This window comes from Argiope bruennichi, chromosome 2 (genome assembly GCF_947563725.1).
Source record: "Argiope bruennichi chromosome 2, qqArgBrue1.1, whole genome shotgun sequence".
Lineage (NCBI taxonomy): Eukaryota > Metazoa > Arthropoda > Arachnida > Araneae > Araneidae > Argiope > Argiope bruennichi.
In genome coordinates, this window is record NC_079152.1 from 116,152,043 (window position 1) to 116,164,487 (window position 12,445).

A 12,445-nucleotide genomic window follows, 5' to 3' on the forward strand; every position below is an offset into this window, starting at 1 on the left:
AATTTTTTTAGAATCCTCTTTTTGAATAATGAATTACAATTTCGTACTTTTTCTATTTGTTTTAAACATTCTTAAAAAGGAAAAAATAAAATATTCTTTAAAAAAGTATAGAAATTTTCTTGGTTTTTTTAAAAGGAAAGATAATTAATAATAAAGGCATCGATGGAAAATATATGCATGCATTTTTTGCTTAGAATTGCTTCTCATAAGTGGAATAATAATAATAATGAAAAAGTGTTATTATTATTCACATGATACGATAATTTAAATGGACACTTTTTTATATTTTTCTTATTCAGAAATTGAAAATAATTTATAAAACCCATCAATTCGGCTAATTTTTTACTAAGGAAGAAAGAATAAATATTAAGGCGGATGACAAAGTCATAAAATCATAAGGTAAATATACAGACTAAAGATAATTTGTGATGCTGGTTACAATCAAATTTGGTCTATTATTTATTTCAAGATTTTATCTTGTTTTGAAAAGCGCGAAATCTTTGTCATGTCAAACCGATTTTAAATACCAAGAATATGTTGGGTAAAAGTTTGTCTTACAGCTTTCTATATAAGAATTGATTACCTTTTCGGAGGGTTTATTTAAAAATAAAACTGGTTCACTTTTGATTTACGGTTAGATTAAAAAAAAAACGTCAACTACCCATTTATTTTTCTTGAACATTCACTAAATTATCGGCGAACAGGCGAACAAAAACTTGTAACAACTGTGAACGTAAATCAATGTACATATTAACCGTTTTCGCTCCAAGTCATCATAAGTGACTAAGTTTTAAACTGCATCTAGGATATAGCAATATGTTTTGGCTCTTTCATCATATTTTTCTTTAAAAAAGTGGTACAAATGTTTGGTTTCCCGGGTGCTTCTTAAGACAGGCAAATAGGTAGCATATAGGTAGATCTGATAAAAAAAATGTGCAAATCATATTTCAGAATTCAAATTGATTCAAGTTTATTTTTTGATTGGAGAAAAAGTGAACTGAGTTTGTAAGTCCAAAAAGTTTGATCTTCAATTATTGAAGTGAGAGAATTTTTAAATATATTATTTTAATAATGGAAGTTTCTGATATAATTCGTTATATCTCCTGCTTCATTTAAGTCTTTTGCCTTGGGTTATATATAAATAAATTTACATGAAATTTGTTCTGTTATAAATGTGACATTGAAATCAGAATCGAACAACCAACATTTTCTCTAAACTAAGCTAGGCGTAATATTTACATTTAAAGTGGACCTTTTGGAAAATCCATTTTTTAATTCCTCATTTCGTATGAAGAATAAAATAATTTTTCATTTACTCTGAATTTGAAAGAAAATACGTTTTTCATTTCAAGATGATATTTAGTTTAGTTGAAATTTGTGGGTTCAATCAATCCAGTTCTCAAAACCTGAAATAATTTTTTATTTTGCTGTAAAAGTATTTGAAGTTGGTCGATAAAGTTGAGTACAGAAATGCTCAACTGGAAAAGTGAAAATTCATTCTCGATGGAAGAGTTAAACTCGCGGTCGAAATGTCAGCTCAGAAGTTTAATTGAATTATTGAGGCATTCAGTACTCTTATGTTGAAAAAAAACCTGCCGCCTTTTCTCGAAATGAAAGATACGTCTTTCTTGCAGAGAAAGATTAATTATTGGAACGGCAGTGATAGGAAAGTGGAAGGTTGCCTTTGTTAAATCTCTTCTTCTTCTGAGATCCATTTTTTTTTCATTAATATATTTTTCATTAGGAATTGGGAGTCTTAGTATTCAACCGCTCTTGTAACATTATTATTTTTTGTGCCTTGATTGACATTAACTTGCATAATGGAAATGTTTTTTAAAGATATAATTACAAGATAAAAATGTTTCGCGCTTTTTTTAGCTGAATTTTGAAAGTTTTCAGTATAAGAAATGATTTATACTCACTCTTCTTGTATGTAGGCAAATCAAATTCTTTTCAGTTTTCAAAAAAGAATTTCAAATTTGAACATATTTTTTTTTTAAAAAAAACCTCCCTAGAATATGTTCTTTTTATTATGCATAATTTCTACTTAAATGTTCTGAAACACTGATTTCGGTTACGAATCTATCGACAATATGATAACCCAAATAATAAAGCTTAATTATTGAACTGGTAAGCCATTTATTTGAATGTTGATATAATTTATTTCTCGTATTTGTTATTGGAGAATCGACTAGTCAATACAGGAATTTTAAGAAAATTGAGAATTAAAAATATATATCAAGTAATTATTTAGAGAATGAATTTCTTTTAGCCTCTTAACATAATGAATTTATTTCACTTCCTAATTAGACTTCCTAATTAGTCCTCTTTTGGATATTTATTGTTATTTTGTTCTCATAACAACATAAGCAACATATGAGATAGTGAAACCTTTCTAAACGATTTTTGCATTTTAGAAATTGGTTAATACTTTAACTTAATTACAGACTTAACAAGTAATATAAAAAATTTTTAAAGTCAATTAAGAAAATTTTTATTTATTACTTTTTATTAAATAATTACAATTAATATAAATATGTATATACATATGGCAGAATTACAATATTAGGTGGCAAAAGAGAAAGTGAATTGACCATTTTCCTTTCTATATATGGTGTTGGACTGTTATTTTTGTTTGTTACTATTTATTCGGTTTCTATTTGTTTTCGTTTCTAATTTATGAACCTGATGGTGGTCTATAACTTCTCATTCTATCCATCTCTTGTAATGCTTCATTATTTCAAGGAACCTTTCCAATGAGTTTCGAGCAGTCCAGTTCTTTAATTAATAGTACATCTAATGATTTCACACGACTCAAGGCGACATATGCTTGACCTGCTGTGAAGAGTTTTCGTCCTAGATATAGTAATACATAATCTAAAGTTCTACCTTGCATCTTATATATTGTTGATACCCATGATAGTATTAATGGTAGCATTCTTCGTTCAACATTACCGTAGCTGCGTTTGGCGGGGAATTGCAGATATTGGCTCGATTCTAATCCAGTTTATTTGTTTATTATATTGTTTTCATTCAATTAAATTTAATTAATGAATTAATATTTGAAAAAACTGCTTTAACATCAAGTGTCATCCACTACAAGTTTAAAAAAATGTATTTGAACTTGAGTGGGTGAATAAAAAGTATTTTATTAACGATTGAAAATTTGAACAAGATATATATATATATATATATATATATATATATATATATATATATATATATATATATATATATATATATATATATATATATATATATATATATATATATATATATATATAGGGAGAGTATGAACTTATAGTAAGAATTGAAAAATAAAAATTCAGCAATTCGATGCACGTTTCAGACATGTCATTGTATGCGAAGGAATTAAATTAAAAACATTTCAAAGGTAAAGGTTTTACCTATATTTTCAAAGATAATTTCACCTTATTTATTTTATTTCCCCCCACTAGAGTAAATGTAAGATTATCATTACCTTTTTCATTTCAATGAAACTTTTTACAGTGTCGCTTAGTATTTCTTTCAAAATTCGACACTTTGGTTTCAATCTTCGTCTGTTTAGCAGAATTTTCTTTATACTTTGGAGAGTGGGAAATTCGTATATTCATAGATATACATATATACATATTAATTCATATATGGGACATTCATATCAAATTCATAGATATATATCATCATTCAAATATAAAGGAAATTCATATATTCCATTTATTCTCCAACGAAATAAATGTTAGAGAAAGCTGGGGCAAAGCGATTCGGAATCACATGGTATAAAGAGTCTGAAATTCTTTCTTAATGAACTAGTATAAAAAGAATTAGAGAAAAAAAAGACAAAAAAAAATGAAGCATCATGCAAGTATAACGAAGAATGTTAATTCAGCAAATTTTAATAAGCAAAAATATATTAAAGAATATATTTGAAAATTCAACTACAAGCTCTTGCATAAGCTTGGAAGTCCTAATATTTTTAGCTGAAAAAGCATTCAAATCCAAAGTATTAATGGTGCAAAGAATTAGCAGGTCAATGATGAAAACCACTAAGCCGATCCAGTAGCAGTGGCGAAGCATGGGAGATGGATGATACAGGAACATAATATAATTTTTTCGCTCTCTAGTCTTCTTCAGTCTTTAATAAGAATGAATGGTACCCAAGACACGACATTATTTTGACCTTGTAAGATATTTCGCTTTAGAAAGTGACATAAATGCCCTATTATTAATTTTTATGGCAACCCTTAAATCTTTCTGGGGCTTATCTACTTTCCTTATTAGTTCTACGGTTGCTGGGTGACTGCTCAATGTTGACCAAATGTAACATTTAGGTGTTGCTGACTTTCATTTGTGACAAGAGCAAGCACCTTGGAATATCTATAGAAGTAGCGACTGAGGAAAGTATTCGTTTCTGTAAAGCTTCGGGCAAAGCTTAATGTAGTTAGATAAAGTATTTCTTATCTCCGTCGAAGAAGCAAAAAATGCTGGCATAAGCCCTTAAAGTAGGATGCATTTGGACAGCATTTGTGCCGTGCAAATTCACGAGAAAAACATTTTCATACCTAAAATACAATGTGATTTCGAAACTGTACCTTTCCCCCAGTTTGTTGCTCTAATGCTTCAGTATGCAGTGAGAAAAAAGTGAGTTAAGTTCAGTTCAGTTATAATAGCGTCCCATTTTAAAGCAACATTAGGGCTATTTTGGGACATACATCGTAGTTTTGAACCGCAGTCAGATGGCGAGGATGACACCTGAGCTGGTACTCCATATCCTAACTTCCGCACCACGCCAACTGGAAAAAGTTTGGCCCCGATGTCTTTAACGTGCACCAAACCCGCTTACATGGCGGTTATTCGGTGGAATCGGGTCTGAAATCTTATCGCCAGGCTACCTCGGCTTGAGAGAAAAAAGTGAGAGTTGTGGATATTTTTTACTTTCTTTCTTCATTCCAGTTCTGTGACTTTTTTCCATTCCCTTTTCTCAGAACATTCTTCGAAGTACTAGCGAAACTTTTAGTTTCGGACCACGTGGTTAGCGAAGCTTTAGAATGTCATTGAAGCAAAACAAATAAAAAAAAATGACCACTACTCATTCCAGAGGTGCATGCATAGTGAATATTGTTAAAATTACCTGCTGTAAACAAGAATTAATGCTATCATAATTTGTGCAGAGAGCAGACAGTGTAATCAGAACCCATAGTCAAGAAAAGCTCGGAATTAAGACAGGAGATAAAGCAACCATTAAATATGATTCAAGGCTCAAAAATATTTTACATTAAAAGTGAAAGTTGGATTAAGCTTTAAGCAATAATTTTTAACTGTGACCGCAGCACTTCAATGTTTACATTAATAACCATTTTATTTATTAGTATTGGTAACGTTTTTCTCTGACGATGAAAGTATCTGAATTCATATTTCAGCATTAGCAATGCTTGAAGTAGAAATTCGACGATTATATATTTGACTTCATATGTTCAGGTAAGGGTTTCATATTGAATTAGTTAACAAACGTTTATATTGCAAAGTTAATTATGTATTAAATATATTAAAATTCATATATTTAGTAATTATATAAACATATTTAAATAAATAATTTTAAAGAATTAAGAGTAGGGATTTTATTTTAATCGATACGAGGTTGCTTATGGTTGTTAATTTTAGCAAGTTAACCAAGGAATAAAATTTAAAAATCTTCTAAATGGAATCAGGTGATGACTAAAATATGAAAGCTAAATGTTCTAAGATTTTCGACTAATTTAAAAAAAAGGCATGCTTTCGTTTTAAATAAAAAATTTATAATTCATAAGTGGAAAAAATTATCAACGCAAATTTTTAAATTAAAATTTTCAGTGCATAAATGTATAATATTTGATATTAAAATTGGCATTTGTATGCAATATCGTAAAAAGTATAAAAAGGAAAATAGATTTTTCAACTTTTCATTCACATTAATTGTTTAAACTTTCACAACGTATACCAACCGTACAGATACGAAAACATTTGAAGTAACCAACCACAGAGTATAATTTAATTTCTCTTCAAATAAAATCCTTCGGGAACAGTAATTAAAAAAATCAAGCAATTTTTATTTCAAATATCTAATAATCAAATTCTAAAAAAATAGAAATGAGATATATCAAGGCTCCTAATTCTTTTTATAGATTTTTTCTATCACATTTATTAACGAATTCACAATTTTATTTTAAAATGCATATTATATTTTAAATTGTAATTAAATTTAAATTGTATATGCGTTATGCGTTTAATTTCTTTTCTCGCATCAAATAAACAAAAACGCGTCCATTCTATGACTGAAATTGAAACAATTTTCGGGTGAGGAAAATAAATCATTTGTTAAATTTGATGGCCAATAAACAGTGTTTTTCAAAACTAAAGATGAGCAACATTGTTATGCTGATACGTTCGCGACTGCTGAAATAGAGGGTCCTAACTGGAACCCGATTACCCAAAAGACATGCCGTAAATTTATATCTGATTTACGTTAAATGTGATGTCGAGCAGGAAGGGAGGACGCTGAGGTTTGGGGGATCACATGTCGGATAAGAGGTCATCACCTTTATTTGATCATGGTTCTTAAGTTTGTTGCTTATTCTGTAAATGAGGTTAAGTGGTGGATGAATTTCAAGATGGTTTTCCAACTGCTTGTTTTTGCTCATCATGGCTTATGTAAAACTACAAACATTATTTACAAGAAAACAATCATTATGAGTGTAAACCATGAAGCTTCTCCGACATCTTGTATCTCTTTGTAACCTAAGCCTACCATATAAGTACAATACTATACCTGTATATATTAAAAGACTTCAACAGCGCCATTTAAAGAAGAAATCCGTTACAGCACATCTCAAATTAAACAGGATAAAATGAAAAATAGTGTACCCCCGAGTTTTTCGCCAATATGGCAACCCATCGGAACGCTCTTCTAGCAACCCTAATGCTGTTTTGTTTACTATTTTCTGCAATGGTTGAGTTGTACATGAACTACAACTATATTATGAAAAATATTAAATTAAAAATATTAAAATATTGATTAAGGATTTTAATTTTGTTCCTTATTATAATTAAAAGTTTATTAAATAAAGAAAGTTAAGCTTATAATTAAAAGTTATTTTCTTCTTTATTTTTTTAATGTGAATACGAACAGAAAATATTCTTTTGCAATTTTTAATTGTCAGTATGCGCTTTAAAAAATCGTCTGCATTCTCACTTTAAAAGACAGCTGCAACGGAATTCTTCGCAGTTCTCGTGATTCTTTTGTTATTCTAACGGTTGGTTCTCTTCATAATTTGTAATGTCGGGAGTATTTCGAACCTATAGAATGGATGAAGGGTGAGTTAAATATGTATATACAGTGGCTCAAAAAATTGTGAGTACACCTTACTTTTACTTAATAAATCCTTTCAATTACTTTCAATGTAAAGAACTTATTACCGGAAAGTGCAAACATGTTTTTATTTTTACACATAACAAGTGGTTTAATTTAGAGTTAAAATAAAGAAAAATCAACGAAAATCTTCTAAATTGAAAAGTTTCAGAAGCATTTTAAATAAAAATACGTAGAATTTTGCCTCAAAAAATTGAGAATACACCAATGAAATTCTTGTAATATCACGCATAGAAACAAAGTGTCACTATTAAGTTGCATGTCTTTTGGCTCTTAAAATGGCCTCTAAACGTCATGGTACCGATTCGACCCATTTTTGGTGGTATCTGAAGATATTTTACCCCATTCTTCTTGCAACACTTGTTTTAAATGGGACTTGTTTCTAATTTTGTGTTTTTGGACCACTGCTTCGAGTGTGGTCCACAGATATTCAATGGTATTGATGTTGGGGTACTGTGGTGGTGTGTGTAAATGATGTTTACAATGAAAAAGACACCATATTTTGACGTTACGTGCGTTCTGCTTGGGGCCGTTGTTCTACTGGAAAATGAAATTTCCATCTAAACCCAAATCTTTAGCACTTTTCTTTAGATTGCTGCTAAGTATATCAAAGAAAAACCATATCGTTTATAATGCCATCTATAAAAATTAAATTTCCTTCTCCGGATGAAGTCATGCAAACTGAATTCATGACGGAGTTATCATCATGTTTAACTGTAGGACGTACATTTTTTGAATCCAAAGCAGTATTAGGTTTTCTCCATACAGTACGATGGCTGTCACTGCCAAAAATGTTGAGTTTTCTTTCATTACTAAATATAGCTTTTTTCCAAATGCTATTGGTATTCAATTGTACCTTCTACAGATACCGGTGCATCTGTAGAAGGCACCGTTCAGTCTGAAAAAAAATACTTATCAGTAAAAAGTCCTAATTATATGGCGGGAAATGGTAACCGTAAGTATTCCGCGGAAGTATTTATTTTGCCCGCCATCTTTATTGGCGACTTGGCGTTGTTGGCACACTCACACTAAAATTCAATTTTACCATTAAACTTGTATGTGCTTCAGAAAGAGATGCTAATAATTAATATCAAAATTTTATTGCGATTCGCAAAGCATAGCGAGGTCGATATAAATCTTTTTACAAATACAAAATACAAATAATAAAGCATAAATATCAAGTACATAAACATAGTAAATACAATAAAATAAATAAATACTAAAAAGTAATATGTATTTACAAATATGAAATATAAATCACAATATGGCCGACCAAATAAATATCCAAAGTTTCACAAATAATAATGCTAAGAATAAATTATTATATGATCAACAAGACAAAAAAAATACAATAAAACAAAGTTAGAAGCTATTTATATAATATCAGAATAACATTCTTCCGAAAGACATAAATCTTCAAATGAAAATTCCAGCAGTTTCTTAACCATAATAATGTTTGTTTCTGGAAATAATGTTTCATAGTCCCAATAATTAGATCTATAATTCCAAGGGTACCAAAACACACTGAAAAATATTTAGTTCTTATGTCTTTGAATATAATTGCGTCCATAGACTTAAAGGGTAACTGTACGCTTATCAACTCTACAACGGTAGTCATTATGCTGATAATTAAGTTGAAAACCAATGGAATAAACTTTCTGAGGAAAACAGTTTCAATGAATGCACTATTCACCATAAAATAGATAACCGCAAGTTAAGTGCTTACTTTCTGGATTCATGTTGAAAGGTTTCAGAAGTTTTCGGTATAAAAGAAGTGGTTTTTGTACAAAAGTCTTAAAACAATTTAGAACAGAACAGTAGAAGGCAATCATGCATCTTCTATGGTCTTATGGTCTTACCAAAGTTAATAGCAGGAATGCGCTAAGACTTCACAAAGAGGGAATAGTCTCGGTGTGTTCCCAATCACGAAATGCTTCCTTGATCGCACCGACAGTTGTCCGAAAGGAGGTCCTTCAGTGAGATTATGGATGACGCACGTTGAGACAAAGGCGTCGGAGCTCCAGCCTCGTCAGAAAAGGTTTGACGCCATGTTGAGCACGAGAAACATCAGGAATAATGACTGAAATTTCTACCAGCTTTTGTTAAAGCAATTATCAAACAACTGTTGATGTTCTCTGTTTAATTTTGAAGTAAAGCTTTGTGTAGGTTTTAGTTTTGCGTTGGCTAACACGGCGTTTTAGATGAGTGAAATGAACCCCCATATAATATAACAGATAACCATTTCATTTGCGGTGTTCAATCTAATCGGTGTTTAATCATTCTATTAAATAGGACGTGCCATCTAATTAGAAGTTTAAATTCATTGGCTAAGGGAAGGTCTCGAATATCCAGAATTTTTGGCGATAAAAATCCCTAATGTTGAAATCCAAGGCATGCACAAACTTAATGAGTTTTTGAAGTATTTAGTTATTTTTTGTACTGTGTGTGGAAATTTTTTCCGATCATTATAAATTATTAAATACATAATTATTTCTGAGTAATCGAAATAAATGAAAATTCTTTTATCTTCAAGATGTCTTATCTTTAAATTTTCAGTTTTTGAAACCTTATTATTATGATGCTTTTAAAGTTATGTATTACATAAAGTTTACCACTTCAATTAAACTTTACTTTGTATTAATTTGAGAAATTAAATAGCTATTTTTTTTCTTGAAAACGGGGACGATCTTTTTTATGCCGACTCTAAATAAATGTATAAATAGATGCAACAGCGATTTGTTTATTGAATTCAATTTTTTCAATATATCGTCAATTTTTTCTGTATTGTTAAATTTTTCCCTTTTTTTAAATTTCAATTCCTACTATTGGTTCCCACTCTCCCTATATATATATATAATCTTGTTCAAATTTTTAATCGTTAATAAAATACTTTTTATTCATTCATTCAAGTTCAAATACATTTTTTAAAACTCGTAGTGGATGACACTTGATGTTAATACAGTTTTTTTCAAATATTAATTAATTAAATTTGTCCTGCAATTTCTGTTTGGTCGCCAAATCCGTCGCCATGTTGCTAAATGGTCGCCAAGCTCTGAAATTAATGACGCGATCATAAATAATATAAGATGTATATAAATAATAAGAAAATAAGTACGAATTGACTTACATTTTTTTTTATATATTACTTGTTGAATAATTTAAGTTTATTTTGGTAAATGTTTGATAATAGCTAATTTTTAACACAATTCTGTCATAACTCATACCTGTGACTCACACTTTCAATCACAATTAAGTTATCAAGTAGGTGAAATAGGCAACAACATAGGATTTCCACAACATGAGGAGACCTCCAAAAGTTCGATGTATTTTTTGGGATATTTAATGAAGTATGTTAATGTTATGCTTTTATTTCATTTCCAAGGATTCGCTTGAAGTAATTCAAAATAAAATGAACTATTTTTTTAATGTTAGTGCATTATACAAATATTATCTTTTACGAGTTTTATATTATGCTCTTTAAAAGCTCTAAATAAATAAATATATATATTTGTTTTATAAATAAAGACGATCCAATAAATAAATACTATTTATATTTTATTCAAACATTTTTTTTACTATTTTGTTTAGGGTACTCTTAAATTTGATTGTTTTGTATGGTAATTATCAAAATCAATTCTCTTGACAAAAAAAAAAAAAACTTTCTATTTTTGAATTTGCTATATGGAATTGTTTATATAAATAATTAGAAACTATAAAAAATATCTGATGTAGAAAGCTAGAGAGGGGAGAAGAGGGCCTAGAGAGATTGCCTCAGAGCCTCTAGAGGGCTTAATCCGGCCCAGCCTTCAATCTACTTAAATTACTGTTATATATTACTCTTCATCATGATAGAGAAGGTACCATATAACTAGATAAAAGGTACGAATAACAAATCCCAATCAAAAGACGAAATGGCAGTCAATGAGTTGATTTAATTTTATTTAAAATATTACTTGAAAATAAATTTTTTCGCTCACTTTTCTTGTATTCTTTACTCTCGTTTAAAAATATTTACAGAACTGCGAATGAACAAGAAAAAAAATCCTGAAGTCTAATGTAAAAGTGAAATAAATATACTTCTTAGAAAAATTATTTTCATATTTATTAACTAGAAAAAGTTTATGTAGAATCTATATATTTAGAATGACAAGAAAAAAAGGATGAACCCAGCCCCCCAGTCCCGACAACTGACTTGAGTTTGCGAATTTTGTTGCTATATAAAATTTTATAACCCCTATATACATGATCAAAAACCCCATGAACATCATTTTTGAAAGAAATCGAAAATGCACTACTTCACTATACATTCTAGATTTTTAACGGATTTAACTAATTTATGGAAAATTAGATGGGATTTGATTTACCATTTTATTTAATGTAATATAGAATTTAATCACTAATTTATTTAAATAAACTCAAGAAGAGGGTAATCTTACCTATGAGCTTATCTATGAACCATCCATGTGTAATTGACAATATCATGATCTTCTCATAATAATAACTAAATGAATCTATCTTGAATATCACGGCCTGGTTTATAAAAGGAGTTTTCTTGCATTATGAAATTCGATTTTAGTCTAAATTTAGACAAGATGAGAATGCCTTTTCTTACTATAACTGTAAATAAAAATGTATTCGCTTGCTTAGTGCATCTTCTTGCCATCCAACATGCATTATATTAGTTATTATGGGAGATGGTGAAATGCTATTTTTCACGATTTTTCCATGCGACTATTACAAGAAAAAAAAAGAAATAAGGCACATTTGTTCATGCAACAAAAATGTTGCCAATGTGTTCACAGATTTATAATATTTAATGGTACCACAGATACATTTAAAGGCGAATTTTATTTCGGATATGTTTTGAAAAAATAACAGGCATTGTTATAAATTTATTTTAGATGCTATTGAAAGATATGGTTGTTGCCAAATGCCCCCAAACAAAATGTTGGTAGTATATCCACAAGCTGCAATTTATTAACATTTTAGTTTTATTCTGCAATTTTATATCTGATTCTTCGATGTTTTGTTTTTCTGGAAAAG